At 38.1% G+C, this 18,608-nt stretch overlaps 1 long non-coding RNA gene across 6 annotated transcripts in view; it reads right to left on the reverse strand.

Annotated features, from left to right (window-relative positions):
• The window catches only part of LOC118554664 (uncharacterized), a 50,117-nt gene that overhangs the window by 6,944 nt on the left and 24,565 nt on the right, over nucleotides 1-18,608 (reverse strand). For 5 of the 6 annotated variants that reach the window (XR_013446765.1, XR_013446762.1, XR_013446768.1 and 2 more), the window contains one exon: nucleotides 17,891-18,039. The exons of the other annotated variant lie outside the window; for it this stretch is intronic. This is a non-coding gene — a long non-coding RNA (uncharacterized LOC118554664). The remainder of the gene's footprint in view (nucleotides 1-17,890; nucleotides 18,040-18,608) is intronic. 6 annotated transcript variants of the gene reach the window in all.

Raw genomic sequence — 18,608 nt, forward strand, 5'->3', positions numbered from 1 at the left:
AACAACAGATGGGTCAATGAAGAAATCAAAAAAGAAATAAAAAACATGGAGAAAATGAACATGAAAACATAATGGTCCAAAATCTTTGGAATGCAGCAAAAGCTATTCTAAGAGGGAAGTCTATAGTAATACAGGCCTACCTCAAGAAACAAGAAAAAAAAACTCAAACAACCTAACTGTAGACCTAAAGAAGCTAGAAAAAGAGGAACAAAGCCCAAAACTAGCAGAAGGAAGGAAATAATGATTAGAACAGAAACAAATTAGAGATTTAAAAAAATAAAACAGATCAAGAAACCAAAAGATAGTTCTTTGAAAATATCAACAAAATTGATAAACCTTTAACCAGACTCAAAAAAAGAGAGAGAGAGAGAGAGAGAAGGAGAGAGGACTTAAATAAAATCAAAAAGGAAAAAGGAAAAATAACACCACAGAATATAAAGGATTATAAGAGAATGTTATGGAAAATGATGTGCTAACAAATTGGACATCCTAGAAGAAATGAATAAATTCCTAGAAACCTATAACCTCCCTAAACTGAATCAGGAAGAAATAGAACATTTGAGCAGACTGATTACTAGCAATGAAATTGAATCAGTAATCCAAAAACTCCTCATAAACAAAAATCCAGGATGAGATGGCTTCACATGTGAATTCTACCAAACATTTAAAGACGATACTCTCTTCCAGAAAATAGAAGAGGAAGGGAAAGCTTCCAAATTCATTTTATGAGCATTACCCTGATAACAAAACCAGATAAAGACACCAGAAAAAAAAAGAAATCTAAAGGCTAATATCTCTGATGAACATATTATGGAAAATCCTCAATAAAATATTAGCAAACCAGATCTAAGAATACATTAAAAAAATCATTCACCATGATCAAGTGGAATTTATTCCTGGGCTGCAAGGTAGTTCAATATTTACAAATCAATCAATGTGATACATCATGTTAACAAGAGGAAGGATAAAAAATGATATGATCATTTCAATAGATGCAGAGAATGTATTTGACAAAGCACAACATCCATTCATAATAAAAATTCTTAACAGAGTAGGTTTAGAGTGAACATACCTCAGAATAATAAAGGCCATCTATGAAAAACTCACAGTGAACATCATACTCAATGGTGAAACACTGAGAGCTTTTCTTCTAAGATCAGGACCAAGACAAGGTTGTCCACTTTCATCATTTTTATTCAACATAGTCTTGCAAATCCTAACCATAGCAATCAGACAAGAGAAAGGAATAAAAGGCATCCAAATCAGTAAGGGAAAAGTAAAACTTTCACTATTTGGAGATGACATGATACTATATATAGAAAACCCTAAAGACTCCACCAAAAAACTACAGAACTGATAAATGAATTCAGTAAGACTGCAGGATACGAAATCAATGTGCAGAAATGTGTTGCATTTCTATATGTCAATCATGAAGTAGCAGAAAGAGAAATTAAGAAAATAATTCCATTTACAATTGCACCAATACACATACACACACACACACACACCTAGGAATAAACTTAAAAGACCTGTACTGTGAAAACTATAAGACACTGATGAAAGAAATTGAAGATGACACAACAAATGGAAAGATTTTCCATGCTCATGTTCTGAAGGAATATGGTTAATATGTCCAGACTACCCAAAATAATCTACAGATTTGAGGCAATCCTTATCAAAATAGCAATAGCAATTTTCACAGAACTAGAACAAACAATCCTAAAATTTGTATGGAACCACAAAAGACCCCAAACAGCTAAAACTGTCTTGAAAAAGAAAAACAAAACTGGAAGTTCCAGACTTCAGGTTATATTACAAAGCTGTAGTAATTAAAATACTATGGTACTGGCACAAAAATAGACACATAGATCAATAGAACAGAATAGAAAATCCAGAAATAAACTCAATTATATGATCAATTAATCTTTGATAAAAGAGGCAAGAATATGCAATGGGAAAAAGATAGCCTCTTCAACAAATGGTGTTGGGAAAACTATACAGCTACATACAAGAAAGAAACTGGACCACTTTCTTACACCACACACAAAAGTAAACTCAAAATAGATTGAAGACCTACATGTGAGACCTAAAACCATAAAACTCCTAAAAAAAACATAGTCAGTACGTTTTGCACACTGCTTTTAGCAACGTATTTATGGATATGTCTTCCGAGGCAAGGGAAACAAAAGCAAAAATAAGCTATTGGGACTACATCAAAATAAAAAGCTTCTGCACAGCAAAAGAAACAATCAACAAAACCAGAAGACACCCTACTGAATGGGAGAAGATATTTGCAAATGACACATCTGATGGGTTAGTATCCAAAATATATAAAGAATTTAAACAACTCAACACCGGGGCGCCTGGGTGGCTCAGTTGGTTAAGCGACTGCCTTCGGCTCAGGTCATGATCCTGGAGTCCCTGGATCGAGTCCCGCATCGGGCTCCCTGCTCAGCAGGGAGTCTGCTTCTCCCTCTGACCCTCCCCCCTCTCATGTGCTTGCTCTCTCTCATTCTCTCTCTCTCAAATAAATAAATAAAATCTTTAAAAAAAAAAAACAACAAAAAAAAAAAACAACTCAACACCAAAAAAACAAATAATGCAATGAAAAATGGGCAGAAGCCATAAACAGACATTTCTCCAAAGAAAACCCACGGATGGGCTACCTTGCAGCCCACAGATGGTGAACAGACACATAAAAAGATGCTCAATATCACTTACCCCCAGGGAAATGCAAATCAAAACTACAATGAGATGTCACCTCACACCTGTCAGAATGGCTAAAATCAACAGTAGAAACAACAGGTTTTTGGCAAAGACGTGGAGACAAAGGAACTCTCGTACACTGTTGGTGGGAATGCAAACTGGTGCAGCCACTGTGGAAAACAGTATGGAGGTTCCTCAAAAAGTTAAAAATAGAAATACCTTATGATTCATTAATCTCACTACTGCATATTTACCCAAAGAATACAAGAACACTAATCCAAATGATACATGCACCCTTATCTTTATAGCTACGTTATTTTCAATAGCCAAGATATGGAAGCATCCCCAGTGTCCATCAACTGATGAATGGATAAAGAAGAGGTGGTTATATATATAGAGAGAGAGAGAGGGAGAGAGAATAGAATATTACTCAGCCATAAAAAAGAATGAAATCTTGCCATTTACAACAACATAGAGGGAACTAGAGACTATAATGCTAAGTGAAATAAGTCAAAGACAAATACCATATGATTTCACTCATGTGGAATTCAAGAAATAAACAAGCAAAGTGAAAAATAAGAGAGAGGGGAGAGACAAATCAAGAAACAGACTCTTAACTAAAGAGATGGTTACTGGAAGGGAAATGAAGGGGCATGGGTTAAACAGGTGATAGGGATTAAGGAGGGCCCTTGTGATGGGCACTGGGTGACATATGGAAGTGTTGAATCACTATATTGTACACCTGAAACTCACACTGTATGTTAGCTGGAATTAAAGTAAAGAATTAAAAGAATTTGAAGAATTAAAAGAATTTAAAATTTTAAGAATTTAAAAGAATTAAAAGAAAAACTTAAAAGAAAAAATATAATTTTTTTCTCAAGAGTTTTGGCGTATTTGCTATTTAATTTTTTCCTTTTTTTTTCTTTTCCAAAGTACAGGATAATTTTCGCCCTATATCATGATCTTCTATAATATCTAGAAACATTTGAAAGGAATAGGCAAGCTTTGGGGATTGGTAAAGATAGTGGGCTTTGGTTTCTAGAGTTGTATTTCTGGTTTGTAAGGATTTGCAAGAAAAAGACCATTGTTCCTAATTTCCCCCAAGAACTGGATTACATCCTGAAAATCAAGGGACTAACCCACTTTTCTAATTTAGTTTGCTACTTTATATCTGGGAAAATTTTAACTAAAATTAGAATCAAAATTTGTGTCTTTGTAAAGACTGTATAAAGTGTTTTAACAAAAGCCTTCTTTCTTAGTATAAAATTCAACCTTGGCTTCTATCAGCCCCTGAATATTGGCCTTTAGCTGATTAACATAGGAGGGCCTAGGAGAAATTTTGATCATCTCTTTTCTTTGTGAGGGAGGGGTTGTGAATGGTTAGTAATCTAATTTCTCTCTAAATTTGGTAGGATCTTCTTAAACTGGAGGTAAAAGGGTCTTATAATTTTAAAGATCTGTTGCTGTTCAGGGGACTTATTTTTTTTTTCAGTGAGGGGTATAGGATACATCTGCAAAACACATTGCATAAAAATGTCTGAAACTGGGGAGCCTGGGTGGCTCAGGCAGTTGAGCATCTGCCTTCGGCGCAGGTCATGATCCCAGGGTCCTGTGACTGAGCCCCGCATCAGGCTCCCTGCTCCACGGGAAGCCTGCTTCTCCCTCTCCCACTCCCCCTGCTTGTGTTCTCTCTCTCGCTGTGTCTCTCTCTGTCAAATAAATAAATAAAATCTTAAAAAAAAAAAAGTCTGCCTTGGGCTCAGGTCATGATCCCAGGGTCCTGTGTTAGAGCCCCACGTAGGGCAGGGCAGGGAGCCTGCTTCTCCTTCTCCCTTTTCCTCTGCCCCTCTGCCAGCCCCCCAAATGTGCTAACACTCAAATAAATAAATAAATAAATAAATAAATAAATAAATAAATAAATAAATAAATAAAATCTTTAAAAAAAAATGTCTGAAGCTGACAGAGCCTGATTACAAAGCCTTGAAAAGTAGGAAAAAATGTAAGGAACAGGTTCTGCTAAGTTCTCTTCCTGGCTTTTAAGCATTTACAGGAATAACCTGTGTATTTGGGGCCTATAGATTAGGCCAGACGGCTCTCTGTAAGGAAATGCAAGTTAAAACAGGCAGTCGGGAGCCAGATTTCGAGAAGGAGAATTTACTTTGGATGTGGACATTAATTTTTGTCTTAAGTCCATCTAATTTCTGTTTTTCCATCTTGTCAAGAAAGTCCCTAAGGCTAGCCATTATACTGATAATAAAACTGGTAACCAAGGAGTTAACCAGGCAGATAAGCAAATATCTGCTTGTTCTTGGAATGCTGTCTGCCCCCAAGTTCCTATAAGATTATATCCTCGCCTGATGCCAAAACAATTGAGTGTTAATTTAGTTGTTTTGCAGGAACTCAAGTTTTCATCAAGAAGCCAGCCAGAACCAGTCAGGACCACTGAACTCCTCTTTGAGCACAACAAAATGAAATTAACCCTCCTTGATTTGGTTACTTTCTTTATCTGATTTTGAGTAGCATAGCTCCTTTCCCGTTTACCCAGACTCTTTTCTGCTTTCCTTTAAAACAAACAAACAAACAAAAAAACCTCGAGTCTCCCTCTCAGAGAGATGGTTTTGGAGCTGTTCTCCCATCTCCTCATTTGGCAGCCTTTCAAATAAACTGTTGCCACATGCTCAATGCCTCAGTGATCGACTTTGATGGACATCGGGCACATGAACTTGAGTTGGTTACAATAAGACAATGAAGAACTCTCCATAAAGAGGAGCCCCTGGGTGGCTCAGTCACTTTAGCGTCTGCCTTCGGCTCAGATCATGATCCCCTGGGATCATGATCCCAGGTTCCTGGGATCAAGCCCCACATCGGTCTCCCTGCTCAGCGAGGAGCCTGCTTCTCCCTCTCCCTCTGCCCCTCGCCCCTGCTTATGCGCTCTCTCTTACTCTCTCAAATAAAAAATTCTTAAAAAAAAAAAAGTCTTCTCCATAAAGAATTTTTTCCTTCAAATATAGCTAATCTAAAGGATCCATCATTTGGCCATTCATGAGTAGAATCTTAAATCTCAATACCAACTCAAATAAGCCTTCTTTCCTTCTTTCCTTCTTTCTTATTAACATATAATGTACTATTTGTTTCAGAGGTACAGGTCTGTGGTTCATCAATCTTAACACAACTCACAGCACTCACCATAGCACACACCCTCCCCAAATAAGCCTTTTTATGGAAAGACCCAGTGGAAACTTTCCTGGCTTAGACCATGGACACAAGAGGTGTTTCTGGAGAGGACAAAGATGATCAGCCCTAATGATCCAAAAGTTTTCTCCCCAAAATGATCTAAGATGGCAAAAGCCCTCTTTGCATGGGTTGTAAGGCTAGGGTAGTGAAGAGTACCTCTGGTCTCCCATAAATACGTGGCATGCCTCCAGGCACCAGCTCACTGACCTGTGCCACCAGGCGGGCACCGCTGAAGCAAGGAAGGTTGGGGCCACAAGGTTCCCTTATGTGCTGGGACCTCGCATGAGAAACTCCCCTGAGCACAGCTGGACAAAGAGAGTACTGCTGGTAACTCTGTGCCTCAGAAACCGTCCATTTGGCCACCACAGTACACCACAGTGAGGGCACCCTCCAGATGGCAGTGGCCACAAAGCCAAGGTTTCAGGACATTAAAAATGTGAAAGGAAAAAACCCTTTTCTTTTGTTTTAACATAGAGGATTCAAAGCAAAGTTTATCTCAACAGATGCCAGTCTGATGAGAACTATTAACTCATGAGTCTGTAAGGCTGTCTTCAACAAAAGGCTTATAAGGGCCTATCCCCTGCATTCTTTCCCTATGCTAGTTCCTTTTTATAACGAAACAAAAGATGGAGACAAAGAAAAAGTGACCATCTCTGGGAGGAAATAGATCAGTTAAATCAAGAGTACTCCACCAAATTTACCAGAGTCGTGACACCTAAAGGAATAGCTAATATAAATTTAGAAAGAGAAAAAGGGCTCTCACTCCATTAGACTCTGCAGACAGAGATCCGGAAAGCTCATCAATGAGCAATGTCCAGCCAGGAAAGTTTGTCCTGCTCACTACAGAAACTGTTGGAAAAGAAAAAGATTTCTTTACCTCCTGGTGCAGGAAAGGTACCTTTCACACAGGGGATTTATTTCACACAGGAGATTACTTACTACCCCATTTCTTAAGTAACTTTAATTCAAAATAACTAATATGCCATTGTGGAAAATTTGGGGAGCAGCCATCCCTGGGCCCCTATACTGGTAAACCTGGGACTCTGTCAGGCAGCTAGACTAAATGGGGATTGACTGTCACCAGTTTAAAGCTGGCTCAGAAAGATTTTCAAGGGGCTGGCATCCCACCCTGGAGGCTATGCAGGCTTATGGGGTTGGCCTAGGCTCCCAAGCCCTGGAGGGCGCAGCTGCCCAAGACCAGCTGACTGGCATGTACTGCAGGTGCATTGGCCATGCAGATCAAGGAGACCAGGGACCTACTACAGAGCAAATGTTGCAGTAGCCCAGGTCACAGGAGTGGGCTTTTGGGGGTATAACTCCTCTAATTCCAAGCCCTAACCTACACAAATGTGCATAACCTTCCTGAAGGTAAAGCTGCAGGAATACGGACTGCCTTGCTATGACTGGGCTGGGGGGCGGGGGGGTATTGGCCTAGACATTCTCCACTAAGAGACACCTCAGAGCCTTCAATACTGGTAATCCTGGGACCCCATCAGGCAGCCTGTCCAAATGGGGACTGTCACCTGTTTAAAAATGTTGCTTCAGAAAGATTTTTGGGGGGGTGGTGAGTTCTCACTGCCTTGGAGTCTATGCAGGTGGTTTCAAACAACCTGAGCTTAAGAGCCTGGAGGTCCTTGGCTGCCTAAGGGCATCTGAAAGGGTGCATATGCTGGGTGTAAAGCTCAGGGTAGCCAGAGACCTGTTAAAGCACAAGTGTCAAGAGAGGCTGGAGCACAGGAACAGGCCCTTAGGGGTACAAGGATTCCACTTCAATTCAAGATTTAACATACATAAATGTGTATGTCAGAGATAGAAGAAACTGGACTGCCTTACCAGGGTGGGGCCTGGTGGACTGATGGGACATCCTCTAATAAGAAACACCTGGGAGCCTTGATTACTGGCTCTGGTCTAGAAATCCAGTTTTCTTCAGTGATGCCTTCAAGGTTATTATGCTCATATGTTTAAGTAAGGGCTTGGAATTAGGCAGAGGCTATGGACCCCTAAGAACCCACTCTAGAGACCTGTATTCTCCTGACACTGTCCAGTTCCAGGTCCCTGGCTTCCTGGACACGCATGACTGGTACATGCCCCGTACACAGCTGCTCAGCCAGGCTGGGGGAGCCAAGGTGCTCCCGGGCTGTAGAGCTAGGCTAGTCCCCAACCACTTGCATAGCCTCCAGAGCAAAGGAAACCTCCTAAAAATCTTTCTGCAGCAGCAACTTTACACTGGTGGCAGTCCCATTTGGACTGGGTGCCAGTGGGGTCCTGGCCTTCCCAGCAATCAAGACTCCCAGGTGTCTCTTAGTGAAGGATACCCTGGCCAGCCAGACTAGACCCGTCCTGGGAGGACAGTCCAGATCCCTCCAAGTTTGCCTGTGTTGTGTATTAGTTTGATCTAATTTTAAGTGTACTGGTTTTATGAAAAAGGAAAACAATGTTTTTCGAAGTAGAGTTATTTTCATCTAAGAATGAAGTAAGCTGGTCAGGAATCATCTCATCCATTCTGACAACAACGAGTAGCTCAGCTGCTGAGGGGCCCCCTTCATATTTGGAGAAGCAACTATGGCAAGGAGACGTGTAGACTGTAAATACTGACAGTGTGTGAGGACTCATCCAGAGTGTTCAGTCTGGGCAAGGCTTCGCTTTGCCGATCTAAAATAGCTCTGTGAAGACCTTGGGAAAATTAGCTCTTGCAACAGCTCTTGCTAGGCCCAGGAAAATAGACAAAAGGACAACAAATGATACTATGAAACCAATCAGAGTGACTGAGGGGAGAGATTCGCCAGCTGTGTTGTCAGCCAGCCCCTCGCCCATCACCGTCAGCACCGTGCGCTAGCTACCAGGACTTCTACTTTTCCCTTGGCCGCTGGACGTCAGCCGCAGTTGGCAAAGCCACCTCTCCCAAGTACCATCTCCTATAAAGGTACATCTCAACTAAATTTGGACTTTATTCCTTTCATCTCCCCTTGCCTGGAACAATAGTTTGATTCATCTGTCATTGGTTTGGAGTCTGTAATTTCCTCATTGGCTTTATTGAAAGACATTATCTTGTATGTGTTTAGCTTGTGAAATTCCACAGTGAACCTCTGTTAAATAAATTGTTGGCAAAGACAAACTCAGTCTCTGAGCATTATTAGCCTACCAAAACAAAACAACAGAAATGGCAACCCACTCCCTCAAATAATAATTAACACTGGTGGGTACTCTGTGCCAAATTTGAAATACAGGTTGACAAATTACACTAAATATATAATTGACCAAAATATGGTACAGCCCAAACGGGACTGACAAACTTAATACACTGTTTACCACCTATGGCATTCTACTGAAATTACAAACAGCCTTTGAATAGACACAATTTATGGAACCGTTACAGTTTGGATACTAACACCGCCATAACAACTAATACTGCTTTACCATACTATAAACCACTTGGAATGCTCTATGAGGTCTCTCTATGATAAAATATGTTCTTGATCACTAAACAGAAATATAGGAGGGCAGTAGCAAATGGGCCTCACTCACTAACCCTACCGAAATTGCCCAAGAGGTGGTTTAGGGGTATGATGGATTATAAATTATCTTCTGAGGATCCCTGGAGACCTATGGAAGACTTAGTCCAGACAAAACTTATAATTAAGGAAACTCCAGATGTTGGCCTGATCACCCAATGCAGTGAGTTACAGCCTGTATTTTAAAAAAGCAATAAAAATTTTTTTTCAGTGCACTTCCTAGAAGCACGAAGTAACATGCCAATAGACAGAAAAGTACTAGCAACAAAAGTAATCTCCAGAGAAGGAAGAAACCCAGGTCCTTTGTTCCTAAAAGCACCAATCCACACCTTAAGGACAATGAATATTTGAACCCTTTCACCCTGGTAACTAACTTACTAGAGGCTAGGCCCAGGAAAATAGGCAAAACGACAACAAATGATACTATGAAACCAATCAGAGTGACTGAAGGGAGAGATTGTAACAGGTAAGAAATGACAAAAACTAAAACCTAATTCCAACAAACGGATCTGGACCCAGAAATCCAGTGGCTATGAAAGGGCCCAAAAGAAGACGAAACCTGATCCTTACAGGAGCAGAGATTGTGCAACTTGGGCCCATTAGTACTGATGGTAAATTTAATCAAAACCTTCAAGCATTTGGAGAAGATACTACTAGTTTACAAGGAATTTGATTTGGCTGGGTAGCAGCCACCTAAAGATTAAGATGGCCTATATGTAAGATATTATTCTTCCAAACATCTCTTTGGAAAACAGCATGGGAAGCTAAGACAATAATGAAATAGGCCTTTGACTATGATTTATAATAGAGGACAGACACCCTCATTGCTCCAGAACAAATTTAAAAGTCATCCTAAAAGCTGAACCCCCACAGACAAGAAAGCATTATTTATAGTATATGCAGGGACCAGAAACACTGGAGAACTGAATGACTTGATAAGAACAGTTGAGGACCTAAGTCAAGATAAAAGCTTTTTCTTTAACACGCATGTATAGAGACAAAACAGGCCTACACCTAATATAAATAGACCTCATCAAAATAGACCATAGAGACCTAAATCTCCAAGGCCCTTTTGGCCACATAAACCACTGAGACCTCCCCACTTTCACAAAATTATAAAGACAGAAACCCAAATAGACACCCCAAAAACCCTAACAGTGGCAGAGAAATGGAAACAACCAATGTTTTAGAGTAAATAGACCTACAGAAAATAAACGCATAGACCCATTAACCCATTTACTGTCAATACCAACCCCTTTATAAAACCTAATCCATTACTAGACAAGTCACTGATAGCTGAAGTAGAGCACACCGCTGAGCCCTCCTGGCCCATACTGGAGACAGTGGTGCATAGTTTGTGCTGGCCATATCAGTAGACACACCTTGGTAAATAAGAATATGACATACACTACCATGTTGCTAGATATAGGGTTCATAACAATGATACGAGGCTAGCCCACGAATCTACAAAAAACTTAACAACAACAAAGGACTAATGGAAGGGTAGGAGGAAAATTATCCCCAGGGACATGGATATGGAGATTCCTAACAAGAGATGATAGACCACCCACTGAGGTTAAGTGCCTTATAGTTTCCCAGTACAGAAAACATTCCTGGCATGGATGTAATAGAACATACTCAAAATGAGGAAAACCTTCAGGAACTCCTAGAGGAACAAATTAATGTGCCTACTATTTCATTACATAATAGCTCAATCTGGACTGTTAAAAAGCCAGACAGGCCATATCATTTTACAGTAGATTACAGGAATTGAAACACTCTCCCCAAAATGAGGGAGCACTCTGGGATATAGGCACTATCATAACCAATATCACCACTGGATCCAGACTTTATAACACAGTGAGAGACTTATGTGACATGTTCTTTGCTATTCCAATTGATGAGGAGAGCCAACCCATGATTGCATTTCCATGGGAAGGCAGAGGAGATCAGTTTGCTGGGCTACCACAAGGTTACCTTAGCAGCCCAGTAATGGCCCACAACCTTCCAACACAAGACATCCAGACCTTTGATGAAAACACACACAAAACCCAGTATCTCCTATATATTGAGGACATCCTTATTTATGGTGATAACTAGGAAAAACAGACTAGTAAAAAAGAGTTAACTGAATTCCTTACACTCAGAAAATGAAAACTTGACCCAGGTGAGATCCAAAGACCCCACGCTACAGTAAAAGTCCTAGGCAAAATTTGGTTCTCTGAAGGCATAAAAATACCACACCCAGTCATAAACAATATAGATTGCATATCAACTCCTACCACAAAAACAGCAGCTCAAACTGATAGGACTGTTTGAATATTGGCCACAGCACATACCATCTATGGGGATAATATTAAGACACAGTTATGAAATAAAGAGGAAGAGCAGGGAATTTAGATAGAGACTCAAGACGCAGCCTTTATTTGAAAAATGCTGTCAGAATGTTTAAACATGGGCACCAGCTAATGAGGACTCTAAATATAAACTAGAGTGCCTATACTCAAGAGAGTTTGCAGCAGCATCACTGTGGCCTGAAACACCACAGAACCCCAAGTTTTACCTGACTGGGCTTTACACTATGGAGTTCCTATTGTCTGAGAACATACATCAACCAATTGAAAGGCTCATCTAAACATTCTATGAGGCCCTAGAAAATACACCTCTCCAAATCAGCTCCTGCCAGGCCATACCTGGCAGGTAGCCCTGGCTGGAACCAGGGCCCCTCCAAAGGGATTTCTGCTCTGAGGCAGAAGAGATAACCCCACACACCAGCACACTTGCAGTTCCAACAGCTGGGCCTCCTTGTTGGCTGTGCAGGGATGAAGCCCTGCCATTGCTCTACTTGCAGCTCTTGTAGAGGCTAATTACAGACAGGCTGAGCACCAGCCCCACCAGACAGATTCCACAGTGGCTGCAGTTAGGCCTCTCATCAGCACAGGGAGCAAACCCTGCCCATAGCACCGGGAGTAAGTACATTGGGTCAGTACAGCTAGCTGGGCTGAAGACAAGCCCCACCCACTAGCATGTCCACAGCAATCACAGCACAGCCACACAGAAGGGTGCAGGCAGTCCGCACAGGGAATGCCCCTGGGGCACCTGATTCTGGTGACCAGGGGAACTGCACTACAGGGTACTACAGAACCTCTTCTACACAAGGTCATCACTGTCAAGACCAGGAGACATAGCTGCTCTACCTAATACATAAAAACAAACACAGAGAGAAATGAGGAAACAAAGACTAAATGAAAGAACCAAACAATACTACAGAAAAAGAGCAAAACAAAATGGATATAAGCAATATGCCTGACAAAGAGATTAAAGTCATGGTCATAAAGATACTCACTGGAGTTGAGAAAAGAGTGGAAGAACTCTGAGAACTTCAACAAAGAGATAAAAAATATTTTAAAAGGACCAGTTAGAGCTAAAGAATAAATGAAATAAAATTTAAACTAGAGGGAATCAACCACAGATTAGAAGATGCAGAAGAATGGATTTTTCAGCAGAAACTTTGTAGGCCAGGAAGAAGTGGCATGATATATTCAAAGTGCTGAAAGGAAAACAACAACAACAACAAAAAAAAAAAAAAAAAAAAAAAAAAAACTACAACTAAGAATACTCTATCCAGCAAGGTTATGATTCAGAATTGAAGGAGAGATGAGGCGTTTCTCAAACAAAAGTTTGAGAAAGGCGTTCACCACCAAACAAGACTTATAAGAAATGTTAAAAGGAATTATTGAAGAATGAGAATGAGAATTATGAAAGAAAAAAAAATCTCTAGTAAAAAAAAAAAAACATATAGTAAAGGTGGTTGATTAATCACTTATAAAGCCAGTGTGGAGGTTAAAACACAAAAGTAGTAAAATCAATTACATGTAGTAAAATTAGACAAGGGATACACAAAATAAAAGGATGTAAAATATGACCTCATTTACATGAAATGTTGAGGGGGGTAGTAAAAATTTAGTGCTTTTAGTTCGTGTTTGAACTTAAGCAACATCAACTTAATATAGACTGCTATATACATGCAATGTTATTTATGGTAACCACAAATCAAAAGCCTATAATAGATACACAAAAAAATAAAAAGGAATCAAAGCATAACACTAAAGCCATCAAACCACAAAAAGGAGAGCAAGAAAAAGAACGAAAAGAACTACAGAAACAATTCAGAAAATAATCACCAAAATGGTAATAAGTACATACCTATCCATAATTACATTAAAAGTAAATGAACTAAATGTTCCAATCAAAAGAAATAGGGTAACTGGCTAAAAAAACAAGACCCATTTATATGCTGTCTCCAAGGGACTCACTTCAAACCTGAAAACACATATAGTCTGAAAGTAAAGGCATGGAAAACAATATTTCATGCAAATGGAAGGGAAAAAAATCTAGGGTAAAAATACTAGATAAATACTTTATTGGACAAAATAGACATTAAAACAAAGACGGTAGCAAAAGAGAAAGAAGGGCATTGCATAATGATAAAATGATCAATAAAACAAGGGAACATAAAAATTATAAATATATATGTACCCAACACAGAAGCACCTAAAAACTTAAAGCCATATTAAGAGGCATAAAGGGAGAATCTGACAGTAATATAATAACAGTAGGGGACTTTAATACTCAACAAAGGACAGATCATCCAGACAGAAAATCCAACAGAAAATTAAGCCAATAGTGGCTTGGAAAAACACATTATACTAGAAAGACCTAATAGGTATATTCAGAACATTCCATCCCAAAATAACAAATTACACATTTTTTTCAAGTGCACATGGTACATTCCCCTGCATAGATGACATATTAGGCCACAAAACAAGCCTCAAAAAATTTAAGAAGACTGAAATCCTATCGAACATCTTTTTTGGTCACAGCAATATGACTAGAACCAATTACAAAACAACTGCATAAAATACAAGCACATGTAGGTTAAACATGATACTAAAAAAAAAAAAGAAATGGTCAATGAAGAAATCAAAAGAAGAAATTAAAAATTACATGGAGACTAATGGAAATGGAAACAAAATGATACAAATATTTTCAAGACAGCTAAAGTAATTCTAAGAGGAAAGGTAATAGCAACATAAGCCTACCTCAAGAAACAAAAAAATCTCAAACAATTGAACCATACACCTAATGGAACTAGAAAAAGAAAAACAAAAAGTCCCAAAGTTAGTGGAAAAAAGAAAATAATAGAGATTGGAGCAGAAACAAAAAGATACTAAAAAAAAAAAAGTCTGATTAAAAAGGGGAGCTTTTAGAAAAGATAAAATTGATAAATCTTTAGCAAGAATCACCAAGGAAGGAAGGAAGGAATAACATCAGACAACACAGAGACAAAAAGGATTGTAAGAAAATATGAAAAATTAAATCCCAACAATATTGACAACTTAGAAGAAATAAACACCTATAAACACACAATCTTCTAAAACTGAATTAGAAAGAAATAGAAAATTTAACAAATTACAAAAAAGGAAATACAATCAGTAGAGAAAAAAACAAAAAAACAAAAAAACTCCCAGAAGCAAAAGTCCAGGACAGATGACTTCACAGGTGAATTTTCCCAACATCTGAAGAAGAGTTAATACATGCTTTCATCAAGCTAGTAAAATATATATATATTAAAAAAGAAACAAAAACAGAAGAGGAAGCAAAGTTTTAAATTCATTCTGCAAGGTGAGCATTGCCCTAATACCTAAACAAGACAAACACACTGTAGAAAAACAGAACTTCAGGCCAATACCCCTAATGACCACAGATGTAAATATATTACCAAACAAATATTATTACCAAACTGAATTCAAAATTATATTAAAGAAATGATTCACCATGATCAAATGATATATATTACCAGGACACAAAAAGATTCAATATTCCAAATCAAACAATCTAAAACAACACATTAACACAAAAGCAAGGATAAAAACTATATGATCATCTCCCAAGATGCACAAAAATCTTTGACAAAATTCAACATTTGCTCAAGATAAAAAATTCTCAAAAAAATGGGTATAGAGAAACATAACATAAAAAAGGTCATATAAGAAAAACACACAACTAAACATAATACTAAATGAAGAAAAACTGAAAGCTTCTTCTTTATAATCAGAAATAAGACAAGTATATCCACATTCACCACTTTAATTCAGTAGAGTACTGGAACTCTTACCCACAGCAATCATACAATAAATTAAAAAAAAAAAAATCCAGACTTGTAAGAAAGAAGTTGTCATATTTGCAGGAGACACAATTTATATATATATATATATATATATATATATATCACCAAAGACTCCACCCAAAAAACCATGAGAATGAACAAATGCATAAGTTAAAGGATACAAAATTAATATACATAAATTGGTTGTTTCAAAATACACTGAGAACAAAGTAGGGGAAACAGAAATTGCATACACACAAAAATTACAATTGCACCAAAAAGACAAAAAGACCTAGAAACGAACTTAACCACAAAGGTTTCTACTCTGAAACTATAAAACACGGATGAAAGAAATTCAAGAGAACACAACTAATGGAGATATATATATATATATATATATATAACATGCCCATAGTTGACAAGTACAAATAATTTTAAAATTCCGCACTACAAAAAGCAAACTACAGATTCAATGCAACTCTATCAAAATACAATAGTATTTTTCAAAGAACTGGAATAAATGAATTACAAATGTGTATGGAAATTGCAAAACACTCTGAAGAGCCAAAGCAATCTTAAGCAAAACAAAGCTGGAGGTAACACAATCACTGATTTCATAATGTATGACAAATGTATAGCCATCAAAAGAGTGTGGTACAGGAACACAGACACATAGAACAATGGAACAGGAGAGGAAGCACAGAAGTAAACCCACAACTATATGATCAAGTAACCTGCAACAAAGGAGGCATGAATAGTCAATGGGAAAAAGACAGTCTCCTCAATAAATTGTGCAAGGAAGACTAGACAGCCAAATGCAAAAGAATCAAATGGAACCATTTTTTATATCATTAACAAATATAAGCACAAAATGGACCTGGAGTCATTAAACTCCTAAAAGAAAACATACATAGTAATCCGTGGCCATTGGCCTTAGCAACATTTTTCTACGTATGTCTCTTTAGGCAAAAGAAACAAAAGAAAAAAAAAAAACTGGGAGTATGCTTAAAAAAAAAAAATCTTTTACACAGCAAATGATACCATCAACAATACAAAAGGCAACCTACTGAATGGCAAAACATATTTGCAAATGATATATCAGAGAAGCTTAATATTCAAAATCTGTAAAGAAATTATACAACTCAACACAAAAAACCAAACACTCCAATTAAAAAATGGGCAGAAGACCTAAACAGGCTTTATTCCAAAGAACTCATCCAACTGGCCAACAGAAACATGCAAAGATGCTCAACATCACTAATCATCAAGGAAATGCAAAATGAAACTAAAATCAGGTATAATCACACATCAGTCACACTAGCTGGGATCAAAAAGCAATAACAAGTGCCGGCCAGGATGTGTAAAAAGGGAAGCCTCATGCACATTTAATGGGAGTGTACATTATGAAACTCCGTGAAAAATGTATGGTGGTTCCCCAAAAGCATTAAAAAGAGAAATACCATGTTTTAGCAACTCCACTCCTAAGTATTTACACAAAGAAAACAAAAACACACATTCAAAAAGATATAGGAATGTCTATGTTTATTGCCACATTGTTTACAATAGCTAACATATGGAGGTGACGTAAGTGTCCATCCATAGATAAATGGATGAGAAAGATGTTTTATGTATGTGTGTGTATATATATATGTATATACACACACACACAGGAATATAACTCAGCCATAGAGAGAATGAGAATGCCCCATTTGTGACCCATGGATGGGTATGATGCTAAGTGAAATAAATCAGACAAAGATTAATACCATGTGGTTTTACTTATATGTGGAATCTCAACATCAAAACAAATGGACAAGAAAGCAAACAAACAGAAGGAAACCCATAAACACAAAGAACAAACTGGTGGTGGACTGGGATGAGGAGAGTGAGAAGGGAACAATGGGTGAAGAAAATGTGAGGTAAAAACTTCCATTATGATATAAAAAGTCATGACAACTAAAGTATAGCAGAGGCAATATAGTCAATGGTACTGAAATAGCATTCTGTGATGACAGATGAGATGCACTTGTGAGCACTGTGTAATGTCAAGAGCTGTTACATCACTATGTTGCTCACTTGAAGCTAATTTAACATTAATGTTAACCAAATGTTAATAAAAACACTGGGTGTGTATAACAATACACAACTAAGGAATCACTGAACATTATATCAAAAACTAATGATGTAAAAAATAAATTAAAAAATAAAATTACTGTAAAAACAAACAAACAAATAAACAAAAACCCATTAAATTAAAAATGATTCATACCTGGGCACCTAGGTAGCTGAGTCCGTTAAGCATCTGCCTTCGGCTCAGGTCATGAGCCTGGGGTCCTGGGATTGAGCCCCGTGTCGGGCTCTCTGCTCAGTGGGGAGCCTGCTTCTCCCTCTCCCTCTGCCTTCTGGTGTGCTCTCTCTCTGTCAGATAAATAAATAAAATCTTTAAAAAAAAAGATTAATACCTAACTTTTAAATCAGTATATAACATAGAAGCCAAAGGACAACTTCCAGATTCACTCTAGAGATCAAAATCACCTTGACCAAAATTAGACCAAAATTTTGTCTATAAAGACAAAAAAACACACAAAGTTTTCTATTTCTATACTACAGAAACAGAAAACTTCAGACGAATATCCCTGATGAACATAGATGGAAAAATCCTCACCAAAACAAACTCGACAATACACTGAAAGAACCATTAAAAAAACAGGAGGATTTATTAAAGGGATGCAAAGAGAGTACAATATTGCAAATCATTCAGTGTGATACAAAACATAAAACGGGAAGGATAAAATGTACAGGATCACTACAACTGATGCAAAAAAAAACCCCTATTTTTTTAAAGATTTTATTTATTTACTTATTTAATAGAGAGAGAGAGAGAGACAGTGAGAGAGGGAACACAAGCAGGGGGAGTGGGAGAGGGAGAAGCAGGCTCTCCACTGAGCAGGGAGCCTGATGTGGGGCTCGATCCCAGGACCCTGGGA

Source organism: Halichoerus grypus, chromosome 1 (genome assembly GCF_964656455.1).
Source record: "Halichoerus grypus chromosome 1, mHalGry1.hap1.1, whole genome shotgun sequence".
Taxonomy (NCBI): Eukaryota; Metazoa; Chordata; class Mammalia; order Carnivora; family Phocidae; genus Halichoerus; species Halichoerus grypus.